This window comes from Lissotriton vulgaris, chromosome 6, assembly GCF_964263255.1.
Source record: "Lissotriton vulgaris chromosome 6, aLisVul1.2, whole genome shotgun sequence".
NCBI lineage: Eukaryota > Metazoa > Chordata > Amphibia > Caudata > Salamandridae > Lissotriton > Lissotriton vulgaris.
In genome coordinates this window covers 1,477,786,251-1,477,806,821 of record NC_141694.1, presented here as the reverse complement: position 1 = coordinate 1,477,806,821, position 20,571 = coordinate 1,477,786,251, and the positions used below count along the sequence as shown (strand labels likewise).

Here is a 20,571-nt window from a genome sequence, read left to right as displayed (position 1 = left end):
TTGGGCTACCTTTCTCCATCAAATGGCTCCTCTTGTATGCCCCCCTAGCTAATGTAATTGATACTTGCACGAGTCAAATCTTGTACTGGGGCAGGCGTCCAAGGGTCTCTTTTTGAGACAAACAGATGCAATATATTACAGAAAGAATAATAAGTTTGCAATCATAACAAGTGCCTGGAAGGTTTGGTCTAATGTCTCCAAACATATGCTCATTGGGAAAATAAATGGATATACACCTCTTTGGCACTCAATAGCAACATTGGGCTTAGAGTATGATGTCATTTCTAGGAAATGGGAAGCGGCTGGAATTAGGACAGTGAATGATCTCTTGTTTTTTGAGAATAGAGGATAGTCTTTAATTTTAGACGAACTTGCTTCATTCTCGTGAGAAGGCGTCATTAACTGTATTGTTAATAGCTGACTAAGTAGCGTTATTCCTGCTGCAGGGCTATTGATCCCTAATAGGTGAGCGATATTTTGCTCACCCGGATCTGCTTTAGGGGATTGGGAGAACTCTGACAAACTAGAACTGCTTTCATGGCTTTCAGCATTGGTAGTCATTACGAAATATTTACCCAGAGAGGCAGAGCAGTTTGCATGAGCTGTAGCCTGTGCCACTCGTATTTTCACCCTCGGTGCCAGGACTGATGGATCCAAATTGGCAGAGGTGCCGGGCGTCTTTGAGTGACTTTGCATGCTTTACCCAATGCCTGATCCTTAACTGTCTCACTGGGTTAAGTTAGCCACAATTTCACAATGGTCTCTGGGACAGATTCACCAGAAAACACAGTACCATAATCACAGATTGCGAAAAATTGCCCACCAAGCGACCCTTAACAGCTTAGCAACACCACGCCTTGCCTCAACAAACTACAGGACTAAACACCCCCCGGCGAAAAACCTGATGGCCGTGAGCTGGTTCTGGTACGCTGGTTCCCAGAGCAGAAATATAAAAATGTAGAGCTGTGACTAGAAAACGACTAGAGGACTGTCCAAACCATAAAGCAGAGGCAGACTGTATCAAGCCTGTAATGTCTAGTGAAACAATGAATATATTTCCAGGTTGGTGTTTTACATATCTATGAGAGAGGGAGACATTTCTGACCCAAGTGACTGATATCGCTTTTCCTCTCATGAAATGAGCTTTGGCTCTACCAGTTTTGAGGTTTGTTTACTAACTGATAACAGTATGTAATGCAGAATGCTATCTATTGAGCAACAGTCTGCTTGGAATAAGATAAACCAGTTCATAATGGATCATAGTTTACAAAGAGATGACAAGTTTTTCTGATGGTGCTAGTCTTTTCTAAATAAACCTTTAGGACTCTCTTTAGCTCTAGAGAATGTAATGATCTTTCTGCAGGGGCTTATGGAGTTGCGAATACATTGGGAGATAATTAGTTTGATTAAGATGGAAATCTTATATTATTTTGGGCAGAAAAGAGGTGTGTGTTCTTAATACTAAGCAAACACGAGATGATGGACGGAGCACTGGAATTTTTAAGACACTCAACCCCAGTCACAGATCTGTGTTGAATCCATCATCGTTCTTTAGCTCACTTCGCCACCCCAGTTCAGACCCAGTCATATGCAAATCAGCCTTGACCCTGTTCCTCATGGGAACAGTCCAGCCCGAACTGCCAAGCCAGGACTTCCTTAGACCGAAAACAAGGATCTTGGGACCGGTTTCAGGGTAACACCCCTCATCAGCCAGGCTAGCTTCAATCTAGAGGCGAAGTGAGCATTGGGAGAGTTGAAATGTTCAGTGGGAAAAATGGAAATGTTTGCTCATGAATAAAATGAACAATTATAAATTTGACATCCAAGTGATGGATATATGAAGAAATAAAACGCTAAGTTTCACAACCCAACCATGGTATGAATTTATTAAACCTCTACATAGGAGGACCAATTGGAGCCCGGGTGACATACCCCAAATACATGGGGGTGCAACCACGGAATGAAGATTTTCCTTCCCATCCTGAACAATAGATTGTGGTTGCATAGTAGCTTCATGTGATAGTTATTGCTCATTTTCCTCCCTTTCCTTCCTGCTTGTTTGAATATCATGGATAAGGCTGGGAAGAAAACCCTGAGAGCAAGCTGAACTGCCTTTAGATTAAGAACCCTGATGTGGTATAGTTGTTGCTGACTCTGAATTGTAAAACTGTTGAGATGTGCTCCCAAACTTGTGATCGCTCACAATGGTGTGAGTAAGAAGATTGTAAGAAATTGGAGTATTAGATGAGGGGGTAGATGCCCACCTCAAGTAATAACCACAATCCTTGTTAGAGTGAATCACTTCAAGTCACTAAATTAACCTTTTTTTCAACTGCCTGGTAGCTATGGAACAGAGGAGACAGGCTTCACTTCGAGGCAATGTGTAAAGTATTTATGCAGTACCAAAACAGTCAAAACTCAACACAAGAAAAATCCCAAACTAACTTTAATACATATTAATAAACAAAATTACACCAAAACTACAAAAATCCAATACAGGAAACCGCAGTTATAAATTTTGAAAGTTTAAATATAAAAAGTGTTATAAAAAAGCGTTGAGCTTGACCGGTACCTGGATGCAAGTTAAGGATTAATGCAATGGAGAGCGGGTCGAATAAAGATACCAGGTTCGACCCAGTCTGAAGTTTTATCTTCGAACTTAGTCTCTGAAATGGAAGTCAAAAATCCTCAGAGAGGCAAGGCAGCAGGCTGTGGTCAAAGAGGGCTCCACGAAATCGGATATCCACTGGACGATGCCTTAGGGAAGCTGTTGACTTCTGGATGGAAACATGAATTTCCTTCCCAAAGAAGGTCCTTCACCGGCCAGATACTTTTAGCACATTCGCCTAGTGAAGGTTTGTACCTTCTGACTTTTTTGGAGCTTGGATTCTTACAGCGGGGTAGGTCTGCAGACTGTAGCAAAAGAGGGCTCTACAAGACCGGGTACCTTCTCGTCATGGTGTGGCTGTGGAAAATCTCTGAGCAAAAGCAACCTCAATCTTTGGTCCAGTGGCTGTGCACCTTCATCAGATCTGCTTGGCAGTTTTGGCCCGGTCTCCGGAGATCTTTGAAGTCAAACATGTTCTATGTCCCAGGTTACAGGACATGTGAGGAGGAGTACACTTTAACACCAGCCAAGGATACCGGACCTTCAGAACAGCACTTAGGCGTTAAGGCTCACTCCAGCAGAGACCAACTTTAGTGTTCAGGGCAGGTCCGGTTGGAACTGGTCTGCGGGGCAGTTCCAGAAAAAGGCCTCTTGCTGCCTGTTTTGTCCTTGTAGATTGAACCGGAGGTTTTCATTCTGACCCTTGTCGTCCCCTTCTTTAATCCTGGGTACAAGAGAGAGTTTAGGTGCACTCTTCTAGGCTCTTCTAAGGTCACACACAGCAGGCCTCTTCTGTTCCAAGGAGCAATCCAACCCAGTTTTGCAGCACGTCCTGTGTGCCTTAATACAAACAGTCCCACAGTGTCCCTTTCTGCCTAAATCAAATATGTTTAAACCCTTCTACCCTTGTTCACAGGCTGTATTCTCACCCCAGAGGTGTGGCCATGGAATTGAGAAACCCCTTCCTCTGTGATCACTCTAAATCAGTTCTGGGGAATCTGCTCTCCCACTGGGATTGGTGCCTACTTGACTGAGGGTACAAAGAAAGGCTGTGCCCATGTGCCAGCCTCCATTTGCCTGTGGCAGTATAGACCTATTTGAAGTTAATCAAGTTCCTGGGCACAGCCCAAATGTTCATCCTGATCTGAAGAGAATACCTCCCCACCCCCAAAGCCTTTGTCTCAGTTCTGGGAGCAAGTTCACACCTGGTCAATGAGGCTAATTAGCTCTCAGTTGACAGTTGGAGCGTTGGCCTCCAGAGGCTGTAGGCCGGTAAAAGGTAAATTTCTAAAAGTACCTTTTCCAAAATATAAACTTGTAAACTTGCCGATTTGTAGAGCGGGAATTGTTGCCCGGAGGCGTCCAAGCGCTAGGATAACCAGAGCCTACTGAAGGCATGGGGGGAAGGCAGGCAGTTAATAAACGGATGCAAACAAATAGGTCTTTAGTTTCTTGCGGAATTCAGTAAGGTTAGGGTTCGCTCTGAGATGGAGTGGCAGGGTGTTCCAGGTCTTGGACGCGTTGTATGTAAACGTCCTTCCGCCAGATCTGGATCTTTTTATTCTTGGCACCACTGCCGAGAAAGTCTGGCTGGAACGAAGACTTCGGTTTGGGGTGTAATGGGTAACCAGGTCGCGAGTGATACTGGGTCTTGTGTCCCAGAAGGCTTGATGGGCTATGCATAGTGTCTTGAACAAAACTCTCTGCCGGATCGGAAGCCAGTGAAGGCTAATCAGTCCGGCCCTCACTGAGTGTCTGCGGGGAATTTTGAGCAATAAGCGTGCTGCACAGTTCTGTACAATCTGCAGCCTGCGTAGGGTATATTCTGGTGCGCCGAGATAGAGTGCATTATTAAAATCAAGGTGTGATTGAATAAGACCTTGGATAGCTACCTGTTTGGCTTCCATGGGAAGGAGGGGAAATATTTTATTTAGCACCCTCATGATGCCAAAACAGGTGGCTCAAAGTTTTGTGGCTTGGACATTGAAAGATAGCGAATTGTCCAGCCACTCTCCGAGGCTTTTGATGTTACTTTTGGGGGTTGGGGGGGGGGTACCTAGACATGGGGGCCACAGAGAGGGAGAAAGGGACAGATCTGATGGGCCTAGGAGCATCAGCTCTGTTTTGTCCCCATTCAACTTCAGGGATGATGACGACATCCAGTTCCTCACCTCCTCCAGGCATTCTCTAAGCCCGCCTGGCGAAGTTCGGTTTGCCTCCTGCGCCAGCGAGACCACTAGCTGCGTGTCGTCCGCATAGGAGATGATCTTAACTCCAAATGGGCGGACGACATCGACCAGGGGTCTCATGTACAGATTAAAAAGCGCAGGGCTTAGAGAGGAGCCCTGAGGAACACCGCACTTTAGGGGTCTGCTGGAGGACACGGATTCGCCATCAAAGACCCTGAAGGATCTATTCTCCAAAAAAGATTTAAACCAAGCCCAGGCATTATCCTTGATCCCCGCACAGGACAGGCGGTTCAGTAAGGTGTCATGGCAGACCGTGTCAAATGCCGCGCTTAGATCAAGGAGGATCACTGCCACTGATCCTCCTTGATCCAGGATTTTTCTAGTTTCCTCGGTAACCATGAGGAGGGCGGTCTCAGTCCCGTGTTTTGGTCTGAAACCCGTCTGAGTAGGGTCTAGTATGTGATGATCTTCCATAAAGTTCACCAACTGTTGGTTAATATATTTTTCCAGGACCTTGCTCACCCATGGGAGCAAGGAGATGGGGCGATAGTTGGCTAAGTCAGACGGGTCCAAATTGGGCTTCTTAATCAATGACCTGACCATGGCTTGCTTCCAGACAGTTGGCACAGTGCTGGAGGAGATGGAAGCGTTTAGTACCTCCCTGATGACGGGCAGGGTGATCCGGGATGCTGCCATTAAGATGTCAGGAGGGGCAGGGTCGTCCGGCGAGCCTGATTTGACACTGAGAGCTAGTGATTCTAGGGTGGGGAGATTCAGTGGGGGAAAGTTGGTTAGGCTGTGTCGAGCGGGGGGAGGGGGCAGGGTTGGGGAGATGTTAGGTTGGATTGATGAATTCATTTTTGGGGAGGGAAATGATTAAATATTTATTACAAATCAGACTTCAGGGAATTGGGATTGTAGTAAATATTTTAAAAAGTCCACAAATGATATGTGTAGCCATTTCCTAGTCGGAGACAACATTATTAAATGTAATATTGTATCCCTAAGCTTTCCTTTGGTACTTTGCTACAGTGAAAATTCCTTTTGGGGCCTTTCACTGTAAGGACATGTTTAACATTAAACGTTTACATGTCTTGCTTTTAAATAAAATGCACACTGCCCTATAAGCCACAAAACCCATATATTAATATTGAAAAGGAAGTTTAAAGCCTGTCAAAAGGGGTTATTTTGACAGGGCGAATTAGCAGTTTAAAATCAAACTTCAGAGGGTAGGTCTGCAGACATGTTTACACAGCCACTAAAGTGGATTGCACAGTTCACTTGTAACATTTACCTGTCAGGCCATGGGTACACTTGTACATATACTAGGGACTTATAGGTAAGTTAAATATTGGATTGTAAATTGCCAGTTAGGACTATGCCAATTTTATCTTGTTGAATGGGGGAGCACAGGCACTTTACCACTGGTAACCACTGAGCCCCTGCCATCTCAATTTCTTCTTTCATGGGGGCCGGTGGGTCATTGCGTAAGACAGATGAGTCTGCCAACCGGGAATCTACGGTTTCCAAAGTTCCAGCCAGTTTTAAGCCTCCAGCAACTTCTCAATGAAATACCATTACCATCACAAATGACATTCCATTTCACAGGGTAGAGGAACATGTAGGTGAGGTGCATTGGTTTCAATTTCTAATTAACTGTCATGAAGGATCTACTTATTTGTTGCATTATGTCATGTAGTCCAGTTGATGGTGAGGTCAGGTTTGAGGCAAGATGATCAAAGAATTACATCCCTGCCTGTATAATTCAAAAAGCAGGCCACCATAGCCCTCAGCAAAGCTCTTAAGGGTTGAGGGCTTTGCTATCAAGGGCTGGTCTGCCCTTAAGGTCAGAAAGCTTGTGCAGACGGATCTCAACCAGGTGATTATGAAGGGTTCCAGATCGTATCCCTCCATCACCTTCACAAATCAAATATTGTTTCTTTAGGACCCACTCTCGTCATCCTCGTCTCTTCACTTGAGGCAGCCAGTTACATCTGGGGGATATCTATTAGGAGAGCTTGTAACAGGCCCTCTGTTGTAAAGATCCTCCACCTCTATGAACCAGTATGCTATTTTCTTCAGGTCCTGTTGAAGGGGCCCACTTTGGTGACCACCTTCGCAATTCAAGCCTCAAGGGTCGTCTGAGTCACACATGGCTTGGAATAAATTTTCTCGGGCAATCTGGGTATCATTTGCCTCAGTAGTGCTTAGTGCGTGTTCAGAGCACTGTGTCTATCGCAGACTTTGCATGTTTGTCTATTTTACTTTGCTCTTTTCCTGCCATTGCTTGTGATGTCTGCATAATGTCTATTGTGGTGGGGTAGGGGGGAAAGGGTCACCCCCGGTGCAGTGCTAAGAAAGAACAGGCGGGAGAAAGCCAAGGGTCAGCGAAGAACCTTAGGCCCACAACAGGCAGACCCACCAGCACTCAATTGCAAGCCTGAATCTGCCGGGCGAACAAAAGTTACTTACCTGTAAACTGTGGTTCTCCAGTATTGGTGTCTTTCATAAACTCACATGCTTGAATATTCCCCGTCGTCGGAGTCCCACGGTGCATAAAATAGTAGTAAAAAAAAATCATATATAAATTTTTTTTTAATAATAATAATAAAATAGAATTTAATAATAATAATAGAATGCTTGAAAGTACCATAGAACATTATTAACACATAAGGAAGCATTGAGGGAGAATCACTTTACTCGCATATCCATGTCGTTATAATAGTCCAAATTCCAGCCAATCAGGCTGCGCACCTCTAGAACCTTCTCCTCAGAAGCTCAGACCCTCAGATTTTCGAAGCACAAGAGTGACAAAAGAGTGGATGAGGAGAAGAGAGCCTCTGAGGGGAGGAAGGGTGGGTCGCATGTGAATCTATGAAAGACCCCAATACTGGAGAACCACAGTTTACAGGTAAGTAACTTTTGTTCTTCTCCAGTATTAGGGGTGTCTTTCATAGATTCACATGCTTGAATAGAATAGCAAGCAGTAGCCAATATAGCCATAAAAGGTTACAACCGTAATGCATGAACATATTGCATATTTAAACAAACACTATTAATAGTACACTGATGCGAAAATGCAAAAACCTTTTATGGCAGGAGGAGGGAAGCAACAGAGGCTCACCTTACTTGAAAAATTCAGAAGCACCGATTGACCCACAGCAGTGACTGCGCTGTCAGTTACCTCCAGACAGTAGTGCCTTGTGCAACATACGTCTGCTGGACCACGTTGCCACTCAGCAGATCTGATGGAGAGGCACTCAAGCGAATAGAGCAGTTGAGTGTGAAAACTGCCCATGTCGAGTGGGCCCTCACCGGAGTAGTTAAGGGCTTGCCCATCCTTGTATGACAAAAAGAGATAGCTGATGTCAAACCATGGGGCAATGGTTTGTTTGGTCACTGGATGCACTAAACGCATACACAAGAAAAGTTGTCGAGCTTGCGAAGGCAGCTGTCCGTTGTATGTAGAATTTAATATTTCGTTCGAAATCTAAGGAATGTAGAGTGCACTCAGCTGAAGACTGAGGGTTTGGAAAGAAAGTTTCATAGGGTGACTGTTTCATAAAGGTGAAAGTCAGATAGAACCTGTGGTATAAATAAAGGATTGGTGCGCAGCACCAGAGAGTCACTTGGAAGTTGAAGTTAAATATATTTGATGGTAAAAGCTTGAATAAGACTCACATGTCGAGAAGACGTGAGAGCAAGTAGGTGGGAAACTTTCCCTGTTAGAAATGTCGAATCCGAGGGGGGGGGGGGTGGAGGGGGGGGAGGGAAGGGAAAAATGTAAAATTAAAAATAGAACCAGGTCTATCAGCAGGAGGTACAATGTTTTTTTATCTCGGCCGTTTGTATGGTATCTTTAATAAAAGAAAACACTCAAAGAGTAGTAAGTATGGCATAAAAAAAAACAAATTACTAGAATGGCTACTGGGGTAAAACGCATTAAAAGGTAATGGGTAGGCTGAATATCCAAACGTGGAATGTTGGGGGTCTACTGACTGCAGGAAAACGACAGCGATTGGTTGAATTAATTAGGTTAAACCCTGTAGATATCCTATGCCTTCAGGAGACGCATGTGCCCTGGGCTAAGAGATCACTACTCAGGGTAAATGGGTATAATCTATTAGCAACATCTTCACAAACATTGAATATCCGTGGGGTAGCGATCCTAGCTAAAACTTCTCTGGGTGATGCATCACGGCAGCTTACAGACCCACATGGTAGATGGGCGATTGTCAAACTCACCCTTGGTATTACCATCTGTACCATCTACGGGTCTGATCAAGATGATCCCACGATTTTTGAATGTTTAGAACTCGAGCTTGCTACATGGCAGGGTCCACTTATTGTTTGCGGAGACTTAAATATCTCACTTAACCTGCAATCAAGTGGATCCCCTCTGCAGCAGAAATATGTCGGTCACAAACCGAAGGTTTATAAAGCTGTTAAGAGCTTTACAGATAACTTTGGTTTAGTTGACGTATGGGATCACACGAATCAGCAAGACCCGGGAAATACCTATTTCTCATGCCCCCACAAGAAGCATGTTCGTATTGATTACATGTTTGTCTCCAACGAGCTAGCTGCACAATCTCAATTATCAAATGCCCAAAGATCATCTCAGACCACAATGCACTTATTCTTACAGTTAATCTTGCAGCCTTACCTAAACAACATTGGCCATGAACATTTGATCGAAAACTTTTGGCTAATAAGCACTATATCACCTTTATTAAAAACTGGGTCGAAGAATATTTCAATATTAATCGGTTTAGTGCGCCAAGGAATGTGGTTTGGGACTGCTTTAAATCTGCTCTTTGGGGGAAACTATCAGCTATCAAAGTAGGGCTAGAAAACTTGCGAATAATGAATATAATTTAAAAATACAAAGGTTGGCGAAAGTTGAAGAGGAACATATTGTACAGATCTCACAGGGCCTAGATGACAAGCCTACTATGTACCAACTAGTAGTGTTAAAATCCGAACTCAACTCCAGTCTTAGTCAGAAAGCCGCCGAGACATATAGAGCAGATAGGAAAGACTTATATGAGAGTGGTGAGAGGGCTGGCAAGCAGTTGGCGTTACGTACTCGCCAGAAGAACTTTTTCAATAATATTTGCTCCATACAGGATAGAGGGCAGACCCATACACAAATCCCAGATATTGTCTCCTCCTTTCAACGCTATTATCAGACATTATATTCAGATGACCTAACTACGAATGAGAGCGATTTAGGTCTATATCTTAATAACCTTCTGGATAACCCTGATACTGCGAGAATTCTAGATGAGGCCTCCCGTGCGGACCTCGATAAAGAAATTACCCTGACTGAGGTGCAGGTAGCCCTGTCTTCACTCTCAACTGGTAAAGCTGCTGGCCCTGACAAAATACCGCTTGACCTATATAAAATACTGAGTGACGAACTTTGTCCCCTGATCTACGATCTGTTTTTGGGGATACAATATAACGGTGTCTCTCCTGAATCATGGAACAAAACTAATATAGTTGTCTTCCCTAAAAATGGCAAATCCCCTGATCAACTTACATCCTATCGCCCCATTTCATTAATCAATTCGGACTCCAAATTATATGCTAAAGTGATGGCTGCTCGGCTCAGTCGGGTCATTGAGCACCTGGTCTCCCCGTGGCAGCATGGGTTTGTCCCTGGAAAGGGTACTACGGATCACACACGTAGGGCTATTACCTTATTTGATGCCATGTCTGTCACGGGGGACCAGATGTCGATGATCCTACTGGATGCCGAGAAGGCTTTTGACCCTGTTTCATGGAACTTCTTATGGGCGGTTCTGGCACGGCACAATTTTGGCCCCAAATTTATTAAATCTATGTATCTATCCCCTAAGGCAAAGTTACAGATTATGGGTTCAGAATCTGGTTACATTAATATATCCAGGGGCACCAGGCAAGGGTGCCCCTGCTCACCCCTATTATTTGCACTATATATAAACCCCCTAATTTTAAAGTTTTTGGAGACCCAAGCAATTAGACCGGTTGTTTGTTGTTCAATACGAGACAAAAGTATTTGCTTATGCCGATGATATCGCGATTATTACATCTGATCCGATTGAGGCCATTAAAGTAATAGAGACTGTGACACTTGAGTATGGTAATTATTCAGGATACTCCTTGAATAAGGGGAAGACAGTTATATTAGGTACGGCTAATACCATCTTCGTAGACCAAAGGAGAGCCAATAAGGCCACGTATTTGGGTTTCATTATCAGCCCCATTGCTAAACTTATACCTAATCTGAATATTGACCCATTATTGGCTAATATTAAAAAGGATCTGGACAGGATTAAAAGTCTTCACCTATCGATTATAGGTAGAGGCAATTTTCTAAAAATGAATGTGTTGGCCAGTTTTTTATACCTATTTCGAGCCATTCCTCTGGCTATCGATGTTAAGATATTAAGAACACTGAATTTTCTCATGTCCAAGTTTATTTGGCAACAAGGCAAGGTCAGGAGATCTCATAAGCTATTATCACTTCCTCAGAATAGAGGTGGTCTTGCCATTCCCAGTGCCATGTTATATTATTGGGCTACCTTTCTCCATCAAATGGCTCCTCTTGTATGCCCCCCTAGCTAATGTAATTGATACTTGCACGAGCCAAATCTTGTACTGGGGCAGGCGTCCAAGGGTCTCTTTTTGAGACAAACAGATGCAATATATTACAGAAAGAATAATAAGTTTGCAATCATAACAAGTGCCTGGAAGGTTTGGTCTAATGTCTCCAAACATATGCCCATTGGGAAAATAAATGGATATACACCTCTTTGGCACTCAATAGCAACATTGGGCTTAGAGTATGATGTCATTTCTAGGAAATGGGAAGCGGCTGGAATTAGGACAGTGAATGATCTCTTGGTGAGGGGCTTTGTAACTACTTTTTCAGACGTAAAAATGAAATATCAATTATCTAATGGAGACTATCTGAAATTTGTACAGGTATATGCTAAACTTAAAGTGAAAGAATCAACTATTTCTTTATCTAGAATGGAAATCATTGATGTAATGAATAGTTCGACCATTAGAATTGGTGTTATATATAATATTTTGCTGACTAGAATTCAGGATGATTTAGAAAAAATAGAAACAAGCTGGGCGACTAAATTAGAGAATCCCAACGTCGACATTGATAGATGTTTAGAATTGACCCACAACCTTCTCATGTCAAGCAATCTTAAGGCACAGCTCTTCAAGACCATATTTAATCTTTACTATACTCCTGCCAAATTATATACCTGGGGTAAAAGGGAGAATGACCTCTGTCCCAGATGTCTACAGGGACCTGCTACATTAATTCATATGTTTAGTAACTGCAGCGAGCTCGTCTCCGTTAAGAGTATGATAGCCAAATTTTGGGAAGAACTGTTTGGGCACAACATTCCCGATTCTGAGACCCTCTTTGTACTTGGGTATGACTGTTCACTTAATCTTACCAAAAGAGAACAAAGATTGGTCTTTATTGGCACAGCTGTTTTTAGAATTATCTTGTCCACTCGATGGAAGGATGTTGATCCACCTAGCTTTCAGATGTGGCTGGCTCGCTTTCTGGCGGTCTTTAACTTTGAAGCAGCCATTTATGCTACTAGGGGCCCAAAAGCTAGAAAAAAGGGTAAGGCGATTTGGCTTGCAGTCTCTAACTGGAAAGCCGGCATTAGGTCAATCCCTGTCAATAGTAACCCTAGATGAGTTATCATTTGGTTTTTACATGTGCCGCTGTATTTAATTTGTTAAAGTGATAATGTTATTATTTCTCTGTTATTTAATTCTATTGCCTTATGCTTATTTTGCTTTCTTGATATATGTTTTTTGCTTGTCGAATCTGAAAATGGATTGGTTCAAAAGAAGCTGGGCTAATACGACGTTGAGGCGCCGAGAGGCGGGGAACGCCCGATGGGTGGACACATCCTGTAGAGGCCCTAAAAGAACTTGCAAATAATCTGGAAGGAATAGAGGGACCTGAATCCATCATGGCGAAAACGAGAAGTGCAGCCAGTACTTTTCAAGACGAAATGAGAAAAAAGGGCTGACTTTGCCATAAGGAGAACAGGTAAGGTTTGCTCTGGTGTAGCGTGCACAGAATTGATGCAGACAGACTTGCACCAGATACCAAAGCGTTTACATTTTAGTTTATATTTCTAAGTAGTGGAGGGGCTCTTGCTTACGCGAGAAACCTCCCTTCAGTCTGCGGCAATGCACAAGAGAGCAAAATTCAGATTGCACAGGTTGAAACCACAAGCTGGAGGCCTGAGGAATGCAGATGGTGTAATCCGTCTGTACTGTACTGTCAGAAGGTGAGGCAGAGAACGAAGCGTGATAGGTGCGCAGCAAGGTAATAGGAGGAGACCCATGCACCACGGTCGGCGAGGCCGTCTGAGCACAAAGAATGGGATGTGGCCTGGTTAGAACCTCATTTTCCGCTGGAGACGAGGCACAAACAGAATCGGCGGAAAAGCAAATGCAAATACTGTTGACGAGTTCATCGAATGCAGTTCCACACGATCCTTTGTGGGGAAGGCAGATTGCATAGTATAGGCATTTGCGGTGGAGAGGCGTTGCAAACAGATCCATGGCTGGTTGTCCCACCCAGGCATAATATGTGGTCCAGGGTCCGTTGGTGGAGATCCCACCCGTGGTTGTCCTAGGCAGATCTGTTGAGGGAGTCCGTCATGACGTTCGAGACCCTTGGAACATGTATTGCAGAAATATCAATGCGATGGTGAATGGCCTATTCGCATATGTGTTGTGCTTGTTTGGGCGACAGTGATCGCGTACCTCCTTGCTTGTTGAGATAGTGTAAAGTGATAGTATTGTCTGTACATGCTAACACTAATTCCTCTCGCACTAGGAAGCGGAAGGCTTTTAGAGCCAGGAAACTGGATAACAGATCCAAGCGGTTAGTGTGCGACGTGCGTTGGAAAGGCATCCATCGGCCTTTGATGGAAAAAACTCTGAAGGTGCGCTCCCCCACCTTCCGGAGAGGCATCGTCGGTAAGGGTGAGCGGCGGAGCATCCGAGGAGGGAGCAGCCTGCTGCGACACTGGGAGTGTGGGCCAACCAGCCCAAACGGTGTCCTCATTCGAAAGTAAAATTAGATGTCGTCGAATGAGCCAGATAGCTGTCGCCACTGCTTGGCTAGCTCCTCTAGCATTTTCTTGTGTGCAATCTGCAGTTGGGAACCAACTGGATGCAGGTGGAGGCCGTGGCCAGGAATGACTTTGAGGATCTACTGAAACGGACCTTTATCGTACGTAGAAGAACCACCATGTGGGAGATGCAGGCCTGTCGTTCGTGTGAGACAAACACCTTTGCTAGACTTGTATTGATTGATGCTCCGAGAAATGTTCATATCGGAGCTAGGACTAATTGGGTCTTGTCATGATTTTTTGAAAATTAGGTTTTGAAACAGTGACTGACAAGTCTGGGTGTGCTGGACTGCCTGTTGATAAGAGCGAGCCCTTATGATACAGTTGTCTACGTAATGATACATTGGTATGCCTTGAGACGTAGACAGGCTGCCACTGGTGCCAGGATCCACGTAAAGACACGTGGAGCGGATCAAAGTCCAAAGGTAGGACCTTGAATTGAAAAGGTTTGTAAGTATTGTAAAGTGTAGCCACTTCCTGTGCTGTGGAAGCATTTGCACATGAAAATCGACATCCTGGAAGAAGAGTGTAAATATAAAGTCGTTCTGGCAGTAGTACTTCAGGACCTTCTGGGAGTACAACATTTGAAAAGTTTGCGCAAAGACCAAAAATAAGGCGCCTCCTGACTTGCTTGTTGATGAGGAACTGAGAGTAAACCCTAACTCTGTTGTTGGAGATTCTGAACCACTCTGACGGTCCCTGTGTGTAACAATATAGACACTTGTGCAAACGACTCGCGTAAATGAGGAGGTAGAGGTCCCCTTTTGAAGGTGTAGCAAGAGGGAATTTGCCAATTTTAGAGCGTGCTCGTTCTACGCAACTATTGGAACCCCCAATAGACAAATGGCATCGTTGACCAAATGGAATTCAAGAGAGAGAGAAATTCCACCGTCAGCCTTTTTGGGATGGATTAAGGGTGGGTTCCTAGGCAAGTAGTTGTTTTCTGGAAGAATTACTTCCTTTAAACGAGTTGGAGCCGAATAATGCAGTTGGTTCTGAATGTAGGAGTGATACTGGGTGGAGCTCCTTGGAAAAGAGGATGTGGAGCTGCAACCTCGGGCACCACGAAAGGGCTGCTTTCTGTACTGGAGAGAACCGAGGGCGCGGGTAGTGTAAGTAGTGTCTGCTCAACATGGTGGCCAAAGAGGGATTACCAATAAAAGGAACGTCCATTATTTTAGTCTAAACCTCTGGGCGAAAAAACAGAGCGCTCTACCAACCTTGTCTATGCAATACTGCCGCAGCTGCGTGCTGTCTAAAAACTCGGAGACGCAATGTGCACTGCACGGTTTATTGTTTCTGATGCACTCCTCCCATACTTCCGCAGGATCCTTGAAGCGTCAGCCAAGGAGGATTCGGGAATAAGGGCTACCTGTGTCAACATGCCAGATTACCCCAGGCAGCGGTACCTGCCCAAAATGGCTAAAGAGTTGCCTGCTGAAACTGTGGTTGCAGCCATTGTCAGGTAGTAGGTGAGAGACCAGACAAGCAGGTGAATTGTCTGGCGTTTTTAAATATTGTGTTCGAGGCATGAAAGAACCGCCAGCACAGATGTTGGGCTCACGAAGAGCCAAAGACCTCCTGTCAAATAAAAGGTATCAGAGGAACTGAACGAACTTGTTTCCGTAGTTCATTGTAAAATCAAAGAGAAAAACTGTCTGCGTCTTTCCTCGTGACGAGGGGAAGATGAAAGCGAGCCGCCGTTCTCTCCATGAGGAGGTTAATGTAATGGAGATTCAGGTGTAAGAGAGGGTATAATTTCACCAAGGAACAGGACATGGAAGCCTTGTCGACAGAAAAACATAATTCTGGTCTTGAGGAACCAGAGGCTGAGAGTCTGGCAAAGTTTTGCCAGTCCAAGAAATTATGGAGTTGAGTAAGGAGCCATCACGCCATCACATTGATGTAGCGGAAAAGCAGTGTACAGCTAATAAATAGTCCACAAACACACCGTGCATATAGCCAACTGGCAACTAGGTTAACAGTCGACAAATCCAACCGTTGACTAGGCCAACTGGCGATGAGGTCAACCGTCAATGAGGCCAACCGTAAACGAGGCCATTTGCGTCAACCCAGCTAACTGGCGACAACGCCAACCCTCGACGAAGCCAACCGTTGACGAAGCTGTCCGTCGTCGACAAAGTCCATTGTTGGACAAAGTTGATGAAATAATTGCTGAATTGTAACGTCTACGGAGCTGACCGTCGACGAGGCCACCGTCGACGAGCCCACCATCGACGCAGCTCTCTCGTCAACAATGCCAATCGTTGTCAGAGTCCACTTTCTTACCAACTTTTCCTCTCGAAGACTTGCACAGGAACAGAAGATGCTATTTTTCCGACTCCCTCTTCCAACCAATCAGAATCAGAATATATCTTGACTCTAACTGATTAGATAGAGGGAAGGGGAAAATTGGATAAAATAACGAAATAAATAAAACAGAGAAGAGACTGGTCCTGATCCTCTGGAGTTCCGTGGAATCTTCAATCAGCTTGCAAATCAGCTTCTCAAAGAACCCTAGGAATACTAAACACATACAAGATAATAAATCACTGTACCTGAGCTACTCTGGTCTTCCTATTACTGTTTCTAAGAACACCTACCCAGGAATCAGTAACGACCTGCCGCTCTTCTATACGGAAGTGTAGCTTGGTGAATGATCTGCCTAATCTGGATTTTCAGATGACAGCTCTTCCTCCTACTTCTGCAAATGACATTAGGGTTATTACTTTCTGCTCACTGCTCTGTGTTTGCTCTATATAATGCTGCTTGTTTTCCCCACCTACCAGTGTTGTCTAAAATGTTGTCCTTATATTGTTTTCTTCTTGTACAGAGACCTTCTCCTGAATAGATGAATTAACTTCATTCAACTCTCCAGGTAAGTTTCCTATTCTTCTGCTTGTAAATTCTTTCACAGTACTCAAACAACCTCTCTAACACTGTCCCTATTCTTTTCTAGATAACGTGAAGTCTTTTGTCTTGCACTGGTTAAAAGGACGAAATTCAGCACTGGTGAGTTTGATTCACTCAGTTAATGTTCATTAATCTTTCCATGCATTGATAAAGTTGAAATACAATATTTACACAGTCTCATGAACTTGCACTGAATACAGGAAACATTCCACTTAGCTCTATGTTTCTCCGCTACTTTGAATGAGTCTCTCTCCTTCAGCTTCCGTGAATAAATGACAGGAATTCTCTGCTTGGAAAGATTCTTCTCTGACACGCTGTTCAAAAGGCTCCGGTTTCTTTTCTGAAAACACGAACTCTGCTTGAACACTCTGTATACTCTGGACTGCGTGAACCCAAGGTCAAGGCAATGAATGTTGAAAAAACTCTTCACTGGCTGAAATCGTTTCTTAGCTTATTTTCCGAAGACACACTCTAACGCGACCACTGTGACTGGATTCCTCGGTGAAGTGCGCAGTTCCAAAGGAACGCGCGCTGCACCTGGACTCTCGATCTCGTGCTGGGAAGGCTAGACTGCTAACCTAGCATTCCGCGCATTCCACAGCTCGGACCAAGTGAAGTCTCGGCTGGCGCGCCATTTTCTTGTCTTTAAGCACATTGAATCTGCATTAGGCTTGCTGAAAGGAGGGATCCTGACAGTACCCCCCACCAAGGAGGGTCCTCCCGGTCTAGGTTTGGTAGGATTTCTTTGGTGAAAGAGGCACACCAACCTAGGAGCATGAACATCCGACTCCAACTCCCAAGACCTTTCCTCTGGCCCATAGCCTTTCCAGTCCACTAGATAGTGCAGTCTTCCTCTTACTCGTTTTGAATCCACAATTTCCTTGACCTCAAATTCTAATCCAGTTTCTAACTGAATGGGAGGTGGAATTCCTTCTTTCCGCAACCCCTCAACTGATTTCTTTAATAAGGAGACATGGAAAACTGGATGCATTTTTAGTTTTGTGGGCAAAGTTAGTTTAAAGGTTACTGGATTGATCTGTTCTGCAATAGGATATGGTCCTATGAATCTAGGCTGAAACTTTCTACTGCCTTTTAATCGAAGATTCTTAGTATTTAACCAAACCTCATCACCTACTTTTAAATCTGGGGTATCTCTTCTCTTTTTGTCAGCATACTTCTTGTACCTGCTTTTTGCCTGCTCTAAATTCTTGGATGCCTCTTCATGTACCTGCTGTAAGTGAGTTACTAAATCCTGAACTGCCGGGACAGAGATGTGAACATCTTGCACTGTGGAATTCGGGTGTTTGCCATAATTCAAATAGAATGGTGAATAACCCGTGGACACATTCTTTGCGTTATTATAGGCAAATTCTGCAGTCCATAAATAGTCCAACCATTCCCCACCCTGCTTCAACGTGAATAACCGTAAATACTGCTCCACTTCCTGGTTCACTCGTTCTGTTTGTCCATCAGTCTCTGGGTGGAAACTGGTGGAAAAACGTGTCTCAACCCCAAGTCTCTTCATAAAGGCCTTCCAGAAATGAGACACAAATTGCGTTCCTCGGTCCGATATCATGACCTCAGGAATTCCATGTAATCTCACCACCTGAGCAGTAAATTGAGCTGCTAACTGCCTAGCAGTTGGAGTTCCTTTCAATGCTACAAAATGTGCCGTTTTGGTGTATGTATCCACTACCACTAAGATGGTGTTAAACCCTTGACAAGTGGGAAGATCAGTTATCAAATCTAGAGTGACTGTGTGCCAGGGGGAAGGAGGGTTAGGCAAAGGTTGTAATAAACCCTTAGGTGCTTGCCGTTCTGATTTTCCCTGCGCACAAATCTCACATGTCTTTACATATTGCTCAATGTCCTTATTCATGTGTGGCCACCAATACTTTCTTTTAACTAAGTCCACAGTCTTCAATTCTCCCTTGTGACCTGCCAACAGATGATCATGGCATTCATTCATCGCTTGTCTCTGTAGTGTAGAAGTGGGTAAGTATAAGGCTTCAGTCTGATAAGGTAAACCATCAATGACTTCTCTCCCATCTCCTTGCTGCACCCACTCCAGCATTTTCTCAGGCGACATGACCTGGAGAATTTGTTCCTTAACACTCAAAGAATCTACTGCGCCGATGATTTTTGAATTGGGAATGATTGCTTGTGTCTTAATTTCCTCTTTTCCTTCTCCTGTACCCATTCGGGACAAGGCGTCCGCCTTTCCATTCTGAGCTCCAGGTCTGTAGGTAATGACAAAGTCGTAGTCGGTGAAATACAATGACCAGCGAAGTTGCCGAGGCGTCAAGGTCCTGGCTGATTTTAAAAATTTCAAATTTGGTGTAAACTGTAACTACATGATGAGCTCCCATTAAGTAGTGTCTCCACTCCTTGAAGGCGTCTTTTATTGCTAATAGTTCCTTCTCGGTTATTGTATAGTTGATTTCTGCTGGAGTCAATTTCCGTGAACGATAGGCCACGGGGTGTAGTTGACCAGTTTCCTTGTTCCTTTGAGAAAGTACACCTCCTACAGCCAGATCGGAAGCGTCCGTTTCAACATAGAAGGGCTCAGATGGGTCTGCATGAAGAAGGATCGGAGCTGAAGTAAATTCATCCTTTAAGGCCTTGAACGCTAATTCTGCTTCCTCTGACCATTCAAATTGTACCCCTTTCCTCAACAGCCTAGTGAGAGGAAGGATTCGGCGGGAGAACTCACTAATGAACTGACGATAGAAGTTTGCAAAACCAATGAATGCTTGTACTTCTTTTACACTGGTTGGGGACTTCCATTCCAACACTGCCTGAATTTTCCGCTTGTCCATGTGAATTCCCGACTGCGAAATTACAAAACCCAGGAACTCAACTTCCGTGACATTGAAAGCACATTTTTCCAGCTTGACAAATAACCTGTTTTCTCTCAACTTTTGTAGAATCTTTTGTACTTGGTTCCGATGTTCTTGTACATCGACAGAGTAAATCAAGATATCGTCAATATAAACTATTGCACATTGATCTATGTATTCACTGAGAACATCGTTGATGAAATGCTGAAAGGCAGCAGGGGCGTTGCACAACCCATAGGGCATCACCTGATACTCGAACAGTCCAAAACGGGTTCTAAACGCCGTTTTCCATTCATCCCCAGCCCTTACTCGGATGAGATGGTATGCCCCTCTTAGATCCAACTTCGTGAATATTCGTGCCCCCTTCACCTGGTCTAACAAGACGGAAATGAGAGGAAGTGGATATCTATTCTTCTTGGTTATTCGGTTGATTGCGCGATAGTCTATGCAAGTCCTCAACTCGCCTTCTTCCTTCTTCGGCACGAAGAATAGAGGCGAGGAGACTGGGGATTGAGAAGGAGGAATGAATCCATTTGCTAAATACTTGTTGAGGTACTCTTTTAAATGAGCATGCTCCTTCTCAGTCAGAGCATAAACCCGACTGCACGGCATATTTGCCCCTGGTTCAAGGTCTATTTTACAATCATAGACACGATGCGGTGGTAACTGTTCCGCTTCCTGCTCATCAAACACATCTTTAAAATCTTGATATTCCGTGGGTATCGTCTGGGTATTGATTACGCACACCGTTGCATCAGCTGAACATAAGGCTTGGGCCGGATTCTCCCGATGGTTTTCTATTTGGTTTCCGAAACAGTTGTTCCTACAGTAATCTGAAGTCATTT

At 44.2% G+C, this 20,571-nt stretch overlaps 1 protein-coding gene across 4 annotated transcripts in view; it reads left to right on the top strand.

Moving 5' to 3' along the window:
• The window catches only part of FOXRED1 (FAD dependent oxidoreductase domain containing 1), a 108,233-nt gene that overhangs the window by 61,867 nt on the left and 25,795 nt on the right, over positions 1 to 20,571 (top strand). The window contains exons 1-3 of one of the 4 annotated variants that reach the window (XR_015296673.1): positions 12,696 to 12,877; positions 16,807 to 16,851; positions 16,933 to 16,985. The exons of 2 other annotated variants lie outside the window; for them this stretch is intronic. The gene's annotated coding sequence lies outside the window, so the exon portion shown is untranslated. Of the gene's footprint in view, positions 1 to 12,695; positions 12,878 to 15,608; positions 16,852 to 16,932; positions 16,986 to 20,571 lie in introns of those variants that run through there. One more of the 4 variants, XR_015296672.1, reaches the window with a different exon arrangement.